Source organism: Bufo gargarizans, chromosome 11 (genome assembly GCF_014858855.1).
Source record: "Bufo gargarizans isolate SCDJY-AF-19 chromosome 11, ASM1485885v1, whole genome shotgun sequence".
Taxonomy (NCBI): Eukaryota; Metazoa; Chordata; class Amphibia; order Anura; family Bufonidae; genus Bufo; species Bufo gargarizans.
The window spans coordinates 63,024,752-63,039,898 of NC_058090.1; the positions used below are offsets into that span (position 1 = coordinate 63,024,752).

At 40.4% G+C, this 15,147-nt stretch overlaps 1 protein-coding gene across 6 annotated transcripts in view; it reads right to left on the bottom strand.

Moving 5' to 3' along the window:
- PLA2G4F (phospholipase A2 group IVF) overlaps positions 1–15,147 on the bottom strand; it is a 569,872-nt gene that overhangs the window by 238,196 nt on the left and 316,529 nt on the right. The window lies entirely within an intron of this gene.

The following is a 15,147-nucleotide window of genomic DNA, read 5'->3' on the forward strand; positions in this document are numbered from 1 at the left end:
GATGTCATGTCAGGAATCTAGATGGATTTTTGACTTCGAAACACTCTTTTACCACATGGTCTCAACTCGGATTTCGAGCTATTTGGTTTTCTTTAAACATAGGGATGGGTGCCTTCCTCTGATGGTGTTTATCAGCACCAGGATCTCTCCTCGGTGGAATGTTCCCTCCCCTTATACAACAATAGAACATACAATATGTACTGACAAATATACACAGGTGCGGTTTTTGGCTTTTCTGGTTTAAAAAGCATTCCTGGTTCTCTCACATGCCAGGATCCCCTCTTATCTAACATTAGAACAGAAAACGTATACCTATGAACATAGTGAATCAAAAAGGTCATAAGAACGCGATAAAATGCAAGAGAAACGCAGATGCGGTTTTTGGCTTCTCTGGGGCAATTGTGCCTCAGGCTCCTCCATAGACCTTAACAATATAAGAAATACTGTACTGTGTGAATACAGATGCGGAAATAATGGCAATACTAATAAACAAAATGATTACAATTGGACTCTAAACGCCACGGAGTTACAATTGGCGTTTACACTCCGTGGCGTTTAGAGTCCAATTGTAATAGAATTTTTTTGGGAAGTATTAAACTATGGGATGTATCCTCTATATAGAGGAAATATTGCAAGTAATAAATAAAAATGAAAGATGAAAAAAATGCAATAAGAATCGCAACTAAATGCACCAAAAAAGCAGATGCATTTTTTTGCTCCTCTCTGCCTTTCTCTTTCTGTTTCTCTATATGAACCATTCAATGGATAATTAAAGGATGTAGTAAGAATCGCAACTAAATATAGTAAAAAAAACGCAGGTGCGTTTTTTGCTTTTTCTTGCTCCGTTTTGCTTCCTCTTACTCAATGTAAAAAGTCTCTTAGAAGACATCCCAAAGGGGAGAGTCAGCATGAAAAAACTATTGCGATGAATGTATTTTTATTTGTGTTTTATGTATTTTATTTGCAATATGAGCACTTTGGAGAAATCCTTTGGGCAATTGGATGAGCAATATAATCATCAGCTGTGCCATGTGGGGGGCAGGGGGCTAAATAACCGCATACCCTAGGCGTGGTAGATTCTCGCCCCTGCCGAAGCTATATGTGAAACCCGGGTCGGGCTGTGCGGAAAGAATATTGCTATATTGATATGCTGAAAAATCATTTTACTTCTGTGAGTATAATAAAGCAGAATCTTTTAACTGTGTCGGAGGTACTCTTACAATTGTGCGGTTTATGACATCTTGCAGAGGAGCCTACGACGATCCAGCATAGATTTGCTGAGTTTCAATCTGTGTTGAAGCTCACTGCGATCCAACTGAAGGGTGTCTGTCTTGAGCCAGATAAAGTGAATACCTGCATTCCTGGAAAAAACGCTTTGTGTGTGATTAAGGAGCAGCGCGGTCCCACTACATTAACATCATGAAAGTATGTTTTAATTTTAAGGTGGGATAATATTGGATGATTATTACAAATCTATTGCAAATCCATGCCATGTTTTAGGTGGGTTTTAAGGACACACACTATAAAAGAAGGGGGTAGTTGCAGTATATACCGAAGCCACTGAGGAAGAGGTTGATACCTCGAAACGTGTCTGGCTGTTTCGGGAATTGAAGACTACCCACCTAAAACCTTATACAGACTATCCAACATCACCACCTTTTATTGTCTTTTATTATAAAGACTGAGCCTTTTGAGACTTACTGGAGCGTAAACGGCATCACCTGATTTGCTCTGCCTCATGTGAAACATTATGTGACATCGCTAAGTTGCTGGGACGCTGAAGCTCACGCACGGCAAGGTCCGGAGATCGCAGGGCAAGATCACGTGAGACGCCGAGACCTACACATAATACAGTCCGGAGTGACTGCAACTTACCATTGAGGTTGAGTGGATATCCCACGTTGTATCTGTTAATAGAAATCTATAGACAGAAGAACTGAGCCTGTCTAAACCGAACAATCTTATCTGAAGATTATCGTAGGAAGGGTAAGGTAAGAGGGTGTGCATCAGGGGGACGCCCCAGACGCTAGCCCTACAATTAATACGTAGCCCTCAGGGATACTTGAGTTATACTATTAACTGACTGGGAGCATTGAATTGGTACTGACTATCACCGGGATTCTTTTCTTCACTTCTGTGACATTTTTAAAAAAAATTTATCCTTTTTTTCATTATCTTTATTAACTACTCACAAAGTGTGGCGTCTACACTTTTGAAGCAGAATCTATTATATATGGTTTTTTCACAGTTGTATACAATTCTTAAGGAGCACATAGCAACCATTTACGTATAAGTTTTATCTATTAATTGTATTACTTATTATATCACATAAGTCCGTTTAATTGACTACTCCGAACGTAATATACCAGTAAGCCAGCAAGCAAGAAATTAGAGGTTTATATGATTTTTATTATTTACGGTTTTTATTATCTACAGTGTATTGACATTTGAATACATATATATTGTATAAACAATTCTAATCCTATAGAGTAAACCAGCTATTTATACATCCTACCAGATGGTGAGTGCCTGTTTTTATTTTTGAATTCTTGCAATATATTTGTGGATGACAAGCTGAATCATACAATAAACAGAGCACCTTAACCTTAAATCGGATACGGGAGAGCCACAACATATTTGTTATACTTTTTAAAGACATCATAACCTTTCTTAGTCATGTCCGTCAAAGGTTTGACCACAGTCGAGTAGGTTAAAATAAATTGACGGTAGTAGTTAGTGAACCTCAAATATCGCATAAGCGCTTTCAGATTTTCAGGTCGATCCCAGTGCAACACAGCCTGGACCTTCTCAGGATCCATACAAAAACCTGAAGATGAGAGTAGGTAACCCAGGAATTGCACTTCCGGAACCGCAAATACACACTTCTCCATCTTAGCATACAATTTATTCTCTCTGATCATGATGTGTCTCTATGTCAGGAGAATAAATTAGAATATCATTCAGATACCCCACCAGATGATGAAAGATGTCATTGATGAAGTGTTGAAAAACCGCAGGAGCATTGGACAAACCAAAAGGCATGACCAGATTCTCAAAATGACCCTCAGGAGTATTAAAGGCCGTCTTCCATTCGTCACCCCCCTTATATGCCCCCCTGAAATCCAACTTGGAGAACACCTTGGCGCCGACAATCTGATTGAATAAATCTTGAATCAAAGAAAGCTGATAGGGATCACGGATAGTGATGCGATTAAGCTCACGGAAGTCCAAACATAGCCTAAGAGTTCCATCCTTTTTTTTAACAAAAAAGAACCCTGCCGCCATTGGTGATTTGGATGGTCTAATATGAGCTTTAGCCAAACTCTCGGTGATATACTCTTGCATGGCTACTCTTTCGGGTTCAGAAATATTATACAACCAAAACTTTGGCAATCTAGCTCTGGGAATAAGGTTGACGGGGCAATCATACTACCGATGAGGAGGCAACTCCTGGTCTCCACCGCTGACATGCTAAGACAGTTGTCAAGGCAGAAATCACTCCAATCGAGAATCTGTCTCACTTGCCAATTGATAGTAGGATTATGTTTCCTTAACCATGGTAAACCTAGCACCAAGGGAGCAGGCAGACCCTCTAGCACAAAACATAAAATGGATTCTTGATGAAAATCGCCCACTTTTAAACGGATGTCCTGCACTATTTGTGACAAACATTTTTGTGTGACTGGAGCAGAATCAATTGCAAACACCGAAATATTTTTGTCTAATGCTCTTGTCAACCCATGCATATGGAAGAACTGACCGTCAACTAGGTTAACCCCTGCCCCACTGTCAATAAACACTTCAATTCCCACAGTTTTGGAATCCAGCGTCACCTCGGCAGACATGAGAAATCGGGTACTACCGTTAAATGACAAGTAGATTCTCAGATTCCCCACCCACACCACCAATAGTGAGATGAGGATTAAACATTTTTCTTTTGTTTTCACCTTAACGCTGAACATAACAGGACATACGTTATAAATATCCCCTTTTTCCACATAAAAAGAAGAGTACCTCCTTAAGCCTAAAGTTCTTATCACCAAGTCCAGGTGTAGCCAACTGCATTGGCTCGTCACCAGACATGAACTCAAGTGTCTCTCCACCCAAAGTGTCGGAGGAGGCCGCCATCTTATATATGATAGTACGTCCTGAGAGTGAGGAACCTTAGATCTCTCTCTCAGGCATCTATCAATACGTACAGCAAGGGACATGGCTGCTTCCAATGACTCAGGATATTTGTGGAATGACAACGGGTCCTTCAGGCTCTCTGATAAGCCTTGACAGAAATGACTACACAGAGCTGGATCATTCCACTCGGTATCCGTAGCCCATCTCCTAAATTAAGAGCAATAGGTCTCCGCAGAACGCTCTCCCTGCCGTAAGCCACACAACTTGGTCTCGGCCAGAGAGCGCCGATCTGGGTCAACGTAGATCAGACCTAGAGCTCTGAAAAATGTATCTACCGACTGGAGGGACTGTAATCCGGTCAGCAATGAAAAAATCCCAAGACTGAGCGTCACCCTTAAGTAACAAAATGATTATACCCACTCTGACTCTCGTCCCTGGAAGAGTTAGGATGTAGTTTAAAAATCTATCCGGGAGAGGGACCTTAGGTTCAGGACAGCCCTGGTTCCCGCTGCCGGAACCACCCGCCTGTGGTCTCTGGATCTGTGAGACGGCTGTGTGGAGGTCAGCTACCTCCAAAGACTGCCCCTGCAGTTGTTTGACCAATGCAGAAATAGTATCCATCGCTGCACTGACACAAACAAAATGGCGTTTTTACGGCGGTTGATAATGTCACAAAGTGGGGGAGAGGAAGAACACGAGAATGACAACACTAGGAAAATGACCAGAAACTAGGCCTCACGGCTAGGGAAAGGGAAGAGGTCACCACCTAGAAACCCTAAACCTAGCCCTGACTCCCGTCAGTATGAATAGACCCTGAAGGTGGGAATATTCATACACCGTAAACCTACGCCCAAGAAACCCTGGAAAGCCCTAGGAGTAGTGACTGTGTATGAGACCACTGGTTCCTTCCCAGATGAACGAACCAGTGTCTCCCTGAGGTATAGTAAACAACAAGTAAATGGGAACAACAAAATACAAAAGGGAAATACGCTTATCTTCAATAGAAAATGAAAGAGCAGAAACACACCAGCTCGTCCAAATCCAGGCAGATAATATATACCGCATGGTATAAAGTGTGAGTCCAGACTAAACAGAGGAGCAGTAATGACCACAAGCTACACCTAGGACAAGATGTGTGGTCATTACCAACAACAACACTACAACAAGTGAAAACAGATAGGCTCTCAGATAACCTAACGTGCAGCCAGTCTCTCAGATCTTCTAACCTCTGTCACAGGAGGGACAGTGACACAGGTGCTGGTAGTGGGAGACTCAATTATTAGGGGTACAGATAGGGTGATCTGCCACAAAGACCGGGATCTTCGAACAGTGTGTTGTCTTCCTGGTGCTCGAGTTTTATACATCACGGATCAGGTTGACAGATTACTGGGAGGGACTGTCGAAGATCCAGAAGTCATGGTCCATACTGGAACCAATGACAGTTAGAGGTAGGTGGAGCATCCTTAAAAATGATTTTAAGGATTTAGGGCACAAGCTTAAGGCAAGGACCTTAAAGGTAGTTTTTTCTGAAATACTACCTGTACCATGAGCCACACAAGAAAGGCGCCGGCAAATTAGGGAGGTCAACAAGTGGCTCAAAAACTGGTGTAGGAAGGAGGGGTTTGGGTTCCTGGAGTACTGGGCTGACTTCTCTGTCGGCTACAGGCTCTATTATAGGGATAGGCTGCACTTCAATGGGGAAGTTGCAGCTGTTTTCGGGGAGAAGATGGCTAGAAGGTTGGAGGAGTGTTTAAACTAGGGACTGGGGAAAGGGTAATTACATTATGGGAGAGGAAGAAAGTGTAGATAGAGACCTGGTGTGAGGTAATGAAACTGGGGGAGGAGTGGAAGGAAGGACTAGAACAGTTCATAAGGAAAGGAGTAGGGTAAAAAATATGCATAAACCTCTCAATTGTTAGTATACTAATGCCAGAAGCCTGACTAATAAAACTAGTGAACTGGAATTAGTGATGTGTGAGGAGGACTATGACATAGTGGGAATAACTGAGACATGGCTGGATGATAGCTATTACTGGGCAGTTAACATACAGGTTACAGTCTGTTTAGAAAGGATCATCACTAGGGATGAGTGAACCCATGGAAGTTCTGGTTTACTGGGTTCAGCCAAACATCAGGTCAAAGTTTGGGTCCAGGACTCGAACTTGACCCCGGACCCCATTGCAGTCAATGGGGACCAGAACTTCTTTTTATTTTATTTATAACATGGTTATATCGGAAAATAATAGCATTCTTAAGATAGAATGAAAACCAATTTAGAGGTTAAAAATAAAAATAAAAAAAATAATCTCATCCACTTGATTGCGCTGCAGCAGCTTCTTCTATCTTCACTGAACAGGATCTGCCAAAAGACCAGTGATATGCGTGATAACGTCACCACGTGGGAGAGCGTGGTGACAGCATTGCGCACATCAGTTTTTTTTATCCCTTAAATGGCCACATTGTTTGGAATTCTTAGGGCTCACACACAAAACCATATTTATTTTGCGGTCCGCAAAAACGGATCCACAAAAAATACGGATAACGTCCATGTGCATTCAGTATTTTGCTGAACGGAACAGCTGGCACCTAATATAACAGTACTATCCTTGTCTATAATGCGGACAATAATAGTACATGTTCTATTTGTTTGCGGAACGGACATAGAGAAATGGAATGCCAATGAGTAACTTCCATTTTTTTGCGGACCCATCGAAATGAATGGTTCAGCATACGGTACTCAAAAAAGTGGAACGGACAAGGAAAGAAAAAATATTTGTGTGCATGAACCCTTAAGAATGCTATTATATTCCGATATAACCATGTTATAACGCAAAATAATAAAAAACACCCGAACAACGAACCTAAAAAAGTCCAGGATCGGGTTCGGCTACCCAAACTCCCAAACTTCAGTATGAACCGAAACATATGGAAAAGACTGGGCACACCTGAGGAAATTTGGTCACTACGTTTAATTATTAAGGTAATAGGTACATACATAAAAGGATAATTCACTAATAAAAGTTAAAAAAACGATCAATATATAATATCTAAAATCCAGATGAGCAGTACACAATGCGCAGGAATAATTAACCAAGATAGCTAAAAATTCATGTGAATATAATGATAAAAAGCAACGATAAATATAGCAGCAAATGGCAAATGGACAGCAATACTGGGCAGCAGATGCTAAGTGGCAGCTTCGGTCCAATAAATAGCAATTAAGCAGCAACAACAGGCAACACTGTGGTGGGTGGCAACTTAGGTCCAATACCTCCAATACACTATTGACAACACATTATATCCAAACGGCTGTCCGACTGAAAAATTTCACCACCAGACATCTGAGAAGCTCTGACAGACGTTCTTCAGAACCTCCTCCTTGAGTTTCCTTTTGTTTTGCTTTCGTTTTCTCGTCTTGTTAGCCTCTCTCAGCTGTCATGTAGTTGCACTGATTGCATCCCTTTAAATCCCTTCCCATACTGCATCACTTTGCGGTTTATACAACTTCCTGGAGTGTGTGCATGCTGGATGCTACTACTGAGTCTTCTACAGATAAGTTTTGTTCATTCATTTGTGTTTTCCTGTTTGCTGGATCCCAGGTGACCCTGACTCCCTCCGTAACAAGTGTAGGGAGCCGGTGGTTGTGTCCCCTACCTATTATAGGGTGTTCAGGTGTTATATAGTCGAGGAACGAGGATATGCGATCATCTACCATTGAGATTTTTGCATAGGCTGAGCAGTTAGGGAGAGAGCCAGGTCTGTTGCAGGGCTCTCCCTTTGGTTCCTTAGTTTTGGATCCAGTCAGTCGGATCTTCATTTTGTGTCTTCTAGTTTTCTGTACACCTTCCGTGACAAAAAAATCACTGATCATTCCATTATTGGGTCTTTTCAATACTTGAGAATATGCGCAAAGTTCAACACACTAAAATCCTTATGTTTGTGCGGTAGTGCGATACTTTGAATCATGCGCACACTTCCCCGTCAGTGCTAGTTTAATAATAGAGCATTAGACCTATGCGCTAGGTCAGTGGCAGCACAACGGGTGCATATGAATAAATGAACAGTACTCCGGTTGAATACAGCGGCGCCCCGCTAGAAATAAATCGTCAGATCGGTGATCACTCTATTCTCAGAATGATCTTACCGGTTCCTGAAGATTTCTGCCGTCCTGTAGACTCTGATCGGACACTTTCCTTTTGTCTTCCAGGAGATTCGCTTGCCGCGTTGGTGAACTGTTGCACGTGGGCCCGCTGGTTCAAGTCCAGGTTTCAGCTCCACATCACCTTCTCCCGCGGATATAGCAGTAAGTATTTCGGCAGTTCTCTTTCTCAGGTTATTCGTGGTGCACTCACGTTCAGGTGGGGGGTCTGACCAGACGCGTTTCGGGGTTAATATCCCCTTCCTCAGTGGTAATCAGACTCCCCCAACAACCCTCTCTTTTATAGCAAAAATTGTGTTAATAAAAAAAACTGGGATGGATCCCATTCCGGAAATTGCCTGATTGGATTTGTCGGATGTATATTTTTGTTCTGTTGCAATATATAGATTATTAAATATGCTGTTCCAGCCGGGACACTATTCCATCAGACTGTCCTTATATGTCATAATACTTTCATAGCTGCTTTTTCAATAATATATTAAAACGCACTTTCTATTTCCAGCGATATCAGTACGTCTTTTGTTGCTTTTTATATTGCTTTTTTTATTTTATTGCTTTTTTGCTTGTTTTGCTGCTGAATCTTCAACTTAAAATATTCAAATACACATCTTTATTATAAATAGTAAAATGCAATGAAATATAAAAATTATTTTCTCGTGCCTAACTAAAATAACAACACATAATATAGATGTCGCTGACAATATGACAAAGCATGATATTGTATTTCTACTGCAATGGTAATACATTAAACCAAAATATTGGGGTCTTCACTTTGCTATTACTATTACCACTCCATAGTCTGTATAAGGTTCTAAACATTCTTATAACCTAAATGTTACATATGTTGCTGAGACAACCACAGCTGCTGTCAAAACAGAATCAGTGCGTTTATTTTGTTATTTAGAGTTACTAAAAACAATGTAAAAACTATGACACTCTTTTTGATGAGGGATTTAGTTGAAAAACTATAAATATACAATAATCTAAAACTTCCAATACATTTATGGATCGATGTAAATATATTAAAGGTGCATATTAGTAACACTGGCTAGTGATTACAGCATAGCAGTCCAAACACCGTCACCAGTCTAAGTGTTACATAGGTTACTGGGGAAAAAAACGCAAATGCTATCTAGGCAGAGTCAATTCGTTTGTTCTGCATTTTCTCCATTTGAGTGACTGAAACACTGTATACAGATGTATATTATATCTCAATCCTCTGTACAATGTATACCTGTTTAAAAATCTTCAAAAACTTTAGCTCCTCCTAAAATAATTTTCAGGACAAAATAATGCGGGAAAAAACAAAAATCATCATTTATGGAAGTATTTTCCTTCGGATTTCCTGAAAAGTATTTTTTAGTAATAGCAAAGTGAAGACCCCAATATTTTGGTTTAATGTATTATCTTTGCAGTAGAAATACAATATCATGCTTTGCCATATTGTCAGCGACATCTATATTATGTGTTATTTTTGTTAGGTACGAGAAAATACATTTTATATTTCATTGCATTTTACTATTTATAATAAAGATGTGTATTTGAATATTTTAAGTTGAAGATTCAGCAGCAAAACAAGCAAAAAAAGCAATAAAATAAAAAAGCAATTAAAAAAAAGCAACAAAAGATGCACTAATACCGCTGGAAATAGAAAGTGCGTTTTTAATATAGTATTGAAAAAGCAGCTATGAAAGTATTATAACATATAAGGACAGTCTGATGGAATAGTGTCCCGGCTGGAACAGCATATTTATTGATCTATATATTACAACAGAACAAAAATATACATCCGACAAATCCAATCAGGCAATTTCTGGAATGGGATCCATCCCAGGTTTTTTGATTAACACAATTTTTGCTATAAAAGAGAGGGTTGTTGGGGGAGTCTGATTACTACTGAGGAAGGGGATATTAACCCCGAAACGCGTCTTGTCAGACCCCCCACCTGAACGTGAGTGCACCACGAATAACCTGAGAAAGATAACTGCCGAAATACTTACTGCTATATCCGCGGGAGAAGGTGATGTGGAGCTGAAACCTGGACTTGAACCAGCGGGCCCACGTGCAACAGTTCACCAACGCGGCAAGCGAATCTCCTGGAAAACAAAAGGAAAGTGTCCACTCAGAGTCTACAGGACGGCAGAAATCTTCAGGAACCGGTAAGATCGTTCTGAGAATAGAGTGATCACCAATTTGACGATTTATTTCTAGCGGGACGCCGCTAGGTATAGTAACAGCGGGATGCCGCTGTATTCAACCGGAGTACTGTTCATTTATTCATATGCACCCGTTGTGCTGCCACTGACCTAGCGCATAGGTCTAATGCTCCATTATTGAACTAGCAGTGACGGGGAAGTGCACATGATTCAAAGTATCGCAGTACCGCACAAACATAAGCATTTTAGTGTGTTGAACTTTGCGCATATTCTCAAGTATTGAAAAGACCGAATAATGGAATGATCAGTGATTTTTCAGTCGGACAGCCGCTTGGATGTAATGTGTTGCCAATAGTGTATTGGAGGTATTGGACCTAAGTTGCCACCCACCACAGTGTTGCCTATTGTTGCTGCTTAATTGCCATTTATTGGACCGAAGCTGCCACTTAGCATCTGCTGCCCAGTATTGCTGTCCATTTGCCATTTGCTGCTATATTTATCGTTGCTTTTTATTATTATATTCACATGAATTTTTAGCTATCTTAGTTAATTATTCCTGCGCATTGTGTACTGCTCATCTGGATTTTAGATATTATATATTGATCGTTTTTGGAACTTTTATTAGTGAATTATCCTTTTATGTATGTACCCATTACCTTAATAATTAAACGTAGTGACCAAATTTCCTCAGGTGTGCCCAGTCTTTTCCATATATATTTAGTTCTTATCAAGTAGTGGGATGATACTATTTTGACTGTGAGCACCCTGGTCAGTGACTAGAGGCCCTGTGCGTCCTACTACTACGTACATTTTATGAACCAAAACTTTGCAGTTCTGGTTTGCTAATCATCAAAACCGGAGAGGGGGAGGGGTTTGCCTTTATGTAGAGTCCTGTCTAAAGTCCACACTCCAGGAAGATAGGGACATAATAAGTGAGGGACATGAACATGTGGAGTCACTGTTGGCAAAAACAATAATAAAATACTAATAGGAGTTTATTATAAACCATCTAATATACCAGAGTCCACAGAAAATCTACTACTAAACAAGATAGAAGAGGCATCAGATCTGGGGGGATCTTGAGGTACACCTGGGAAATAGTGACCATAAAATAATAACCTTCCTCCAATTGTCATACAAAAGAGTGCTTCTTCAGGGAGGAAAGAAAATACCAAACTTCAAAAAAGCTAAATTTAGCCAACTAAGAGAGGTCATGGGCTTAACTAACTGGGACAAAGTCCTCAAAAATAAAAATACAGCCACAAAATGGGATATTTTTAAAAGCATCCTGAAATCTAATTGTAAGAGGTACATACCTTATGTGAATAAAATGGTAAGGAACAAGAAAAAAAAACTATGTGGATAAATAGAATTGTAAAGAAAGCAATAAATTACAAAAGCATTTAAACTGATGCTCTATCCTCTGGATAGATCATCAAATTCTGATTGGCGGGGGTCCGACACCCGGCGATCAGCTGTTTGGGAAGGCTGCCTTCTCATACAGCTGATCGGCGGGGGGTCCCGGGTGTCGGACCCATGCCGATCAGAAGCTGATGATCTATTCAGAGGATAGATAATCGGTTTAAACAAAGTGCAGAAGCCCTTTAAATCACTAAAACAGGAGGGTAGTGAGGAAGCATTGGAAAACTATAAGGAAAAAATAGAATATGTAAAAGACAAATAAAAGCAGCCAAACTAGAGACAGAGAAGATTCATTGCTAAAGAGAGTAAAACTAACCCTAAAATGTTCTTCAATTATATAAATGGTAAAAAGTATAAATCTGAAGGCATCGGCCCTTTACAGAGTGACGAGGGGAGGAGTAGACAACGATGAGGGGAAAGCAAAGCTTTTAAAGGGGTTGTCCGGGATTGGGGACATTTTTTCTATTAGTAATCTAATAACATAAACCTTACAAACATGCATGTGGTACCTTTAGAACATATTGCTGAAGCCCTGTTTTCTTACTTTCAATTCATGGCCAGAAGTGAGTGTTTTCTTATTTTCAGTGACGTACCGGGTCCCTGGCAGGCGAGCAAAGCCTTCTCTACCTCTGCTCAGGGAGCCCGGTGACGTCACTGGCAGTCTAGATAATTATACAGAGAGGTTGGAGGGGTGGTAAGGCTACTTTCACACTGCCGTTTCTGGGTCCGCCTGTGAGATTCGTTTCAAGGCTCTCACAAGCGGCCCAAAACGGATCAGTTTAGCCACAATGCATTCTGAATGGATAAGGATCCGTTCAGAATGCATCAGTTTGGCTCTGTTCCGCCTCCACTCCTCTCTGGAGGCGGACACCAAAACGCTGCTTGCAGCAATTTGGTGTAGCCTGGCAATGCGGAGCCAAACAGATTCGTCCTAACTTACAATGTAAGTCAATGGGGACAGATCCGTTTACATTGACACAATATGGTGCAATTGTAAAGGATCCATCCCCCATTGACTGAAAGTCAGGACGGATCCGTTTGACTTACACTTAGACTTTTTTTTGACAGAGTAATGCAGAATGATCCGTTCTGAACGGATACCAGCGTTTGCATTATAGGTGTAGACGTATCCGCACCTAAACGCAGGTGTGAAAGTAGCCTAACTCGTCCAGCTGGCATCGCGCTAAGCCCCGCCCCCAGTCTGTGACATCACCACCCCTTCAGCATTACAATGAATGGAGGAAGATTACTATGCTTGTTAGCATAGAAAACTCCTTTCATCAGAATTACCAGCTAATGGGGCAGAAGGATTTAGAAAGGAGGAATTCCTTTCACCAGAGCACCACAGGATTACATGGCCATGCTAATTGCATATATTGCATTTAGACAATGGCATGTTGATTGTGTATATAAAAAAATAAAAATAAAAAATAAAAATAAAAAAAGATAATAAAACAATGGCTCAGTTGAAAAAAAAAAAGGTAATAATAGTGTAATCAGTCTGCTTTTTTTTTTTGTTGATTTGAAATAAACGGACAATCCTATTTATGTAATGAGGCTGCTTTTTTTCAGGCCCATACTTGTGTTTTGGACTGAATCTTTTTTGCACATTCTACTTTTGGAGTTGCAGTGTGCGCATTTCACTTTCCTGTGGTTATACATCTGTTTCAACAGATTGCCAGGTCAGTATATAAGGTTTACCTTGAAAACCTTATATACATAGACACATATATATATCTATCTATATATATATATATATATATATATATATATATACATACATATACATACATCAAAAATAGGGCAGCACTCCTTTGCCAACTGTAAAGTGGGTGCCAGCGGTAACCCCTCGATTCTGGGTGGTAGACAAGTCGCAAACATCCACGGCACTCCTTAAAAGTGAAAAATGGGCTATTTAATCACACATGTCATACAGCTGTATTCATTCAAGGAGTTTTCTTTATTTTCATGACTATGAAAATTGTAGGTTCACACTGAAGGCATCAAAACTATGAATTAGCACATGTGGTATTATATACATAACAAAAAAGTGTGAAACAACTGAAAATATGTCATATTCTAGGTTCTTCAAAGTAGCTACCTTTTGCTTTGATTACTGCTTTGCACACTCTTGGCATTCTCTTGATGAGCTTCAAGAGGTAGTCACCTGAAATGGTTTTCACTTCACAGGTGTGCCCTGTCAGGTTTAATAAGTGGGATTTCTTGCCTTATAAATGACCATCAGTTGCATTGAGGAGAAGTCAGGTGGATAGAATATGACATATTTTCAGTTGTTTCACACTTGTTTGTTATGTACAGTTGTGTTCAAAATTATTCAACTCCCAATGCTGTAAAGGGTTTTAGGGAATTTAGTGTACATTTGTAATTGTGTTCAGAATGAACTCTTACAAGGACTTTTTAAAGAACCAAATGCAATTAAAATGACATCAATTGTTTTTGTAAAACAGTATTAAATTATTTTTTTTTGTGATTTCTTCATTGACACAATTATTCAACCCCTTAAAGACTACCACTCTTAAGAACAGAGGTTCATTCAAGTGTTTTCGATCAGGTATAAGGACTGTGATACTCCTCCTTCTAGACATTTACTGGTGTGTTTACAAACATGGTGAAGTCAAGAGAATGGTCCTGGAAGACAAGAGAATAGGTGATTTCTCTTCACAGGAAGGGCAATGGCTATAAGAAGATGGCAAAGATGTTAAACATACCAAGAGACACCATAGGAAGCATCATTCGCAAATTCAAGGCAAAGGGCACTGTTGAAACGCTACCTGGTCATGGCTGACTTCGACTGCTGTGCGCTACCTTAAGCGCAAAGTGGAGAAAAGTCCCCGTGTGACTGCTGAGGAACTGAAAAAAGATTTCTCAGATGTGGGTACTGAAGTTTCAGCTCAGACAATAAGGCGCACACTGCGTAATGAAGGCTTCCATGCCAGAACTCCCAGGCGCACCCCCTTGCTGTCTCCAAAGAATAAGAAGAGTCGACTGCAGTATGCCAAAAGTCATGTGGATAAACCACAAAAGTTTTGGGATAGTGTTCTGTGGGCTGATGAAACAAAATTAGAACTGTTTGGGCCCATGGATCAACGCTATGTTTGGAGGAGGAAGAACAAGGCCTATGAAGAAAAGAACACCTTGCCTACTGTGAAGCATGGCGGGGGGTCAATCATGCTTTGGGGCTGGTTTGCTTCTACAGGTACAGGGAAGCTTCAGCGTGTGCAAGGTACCATGAATTCTCTTCAGTACCAAGAGATATTCTAT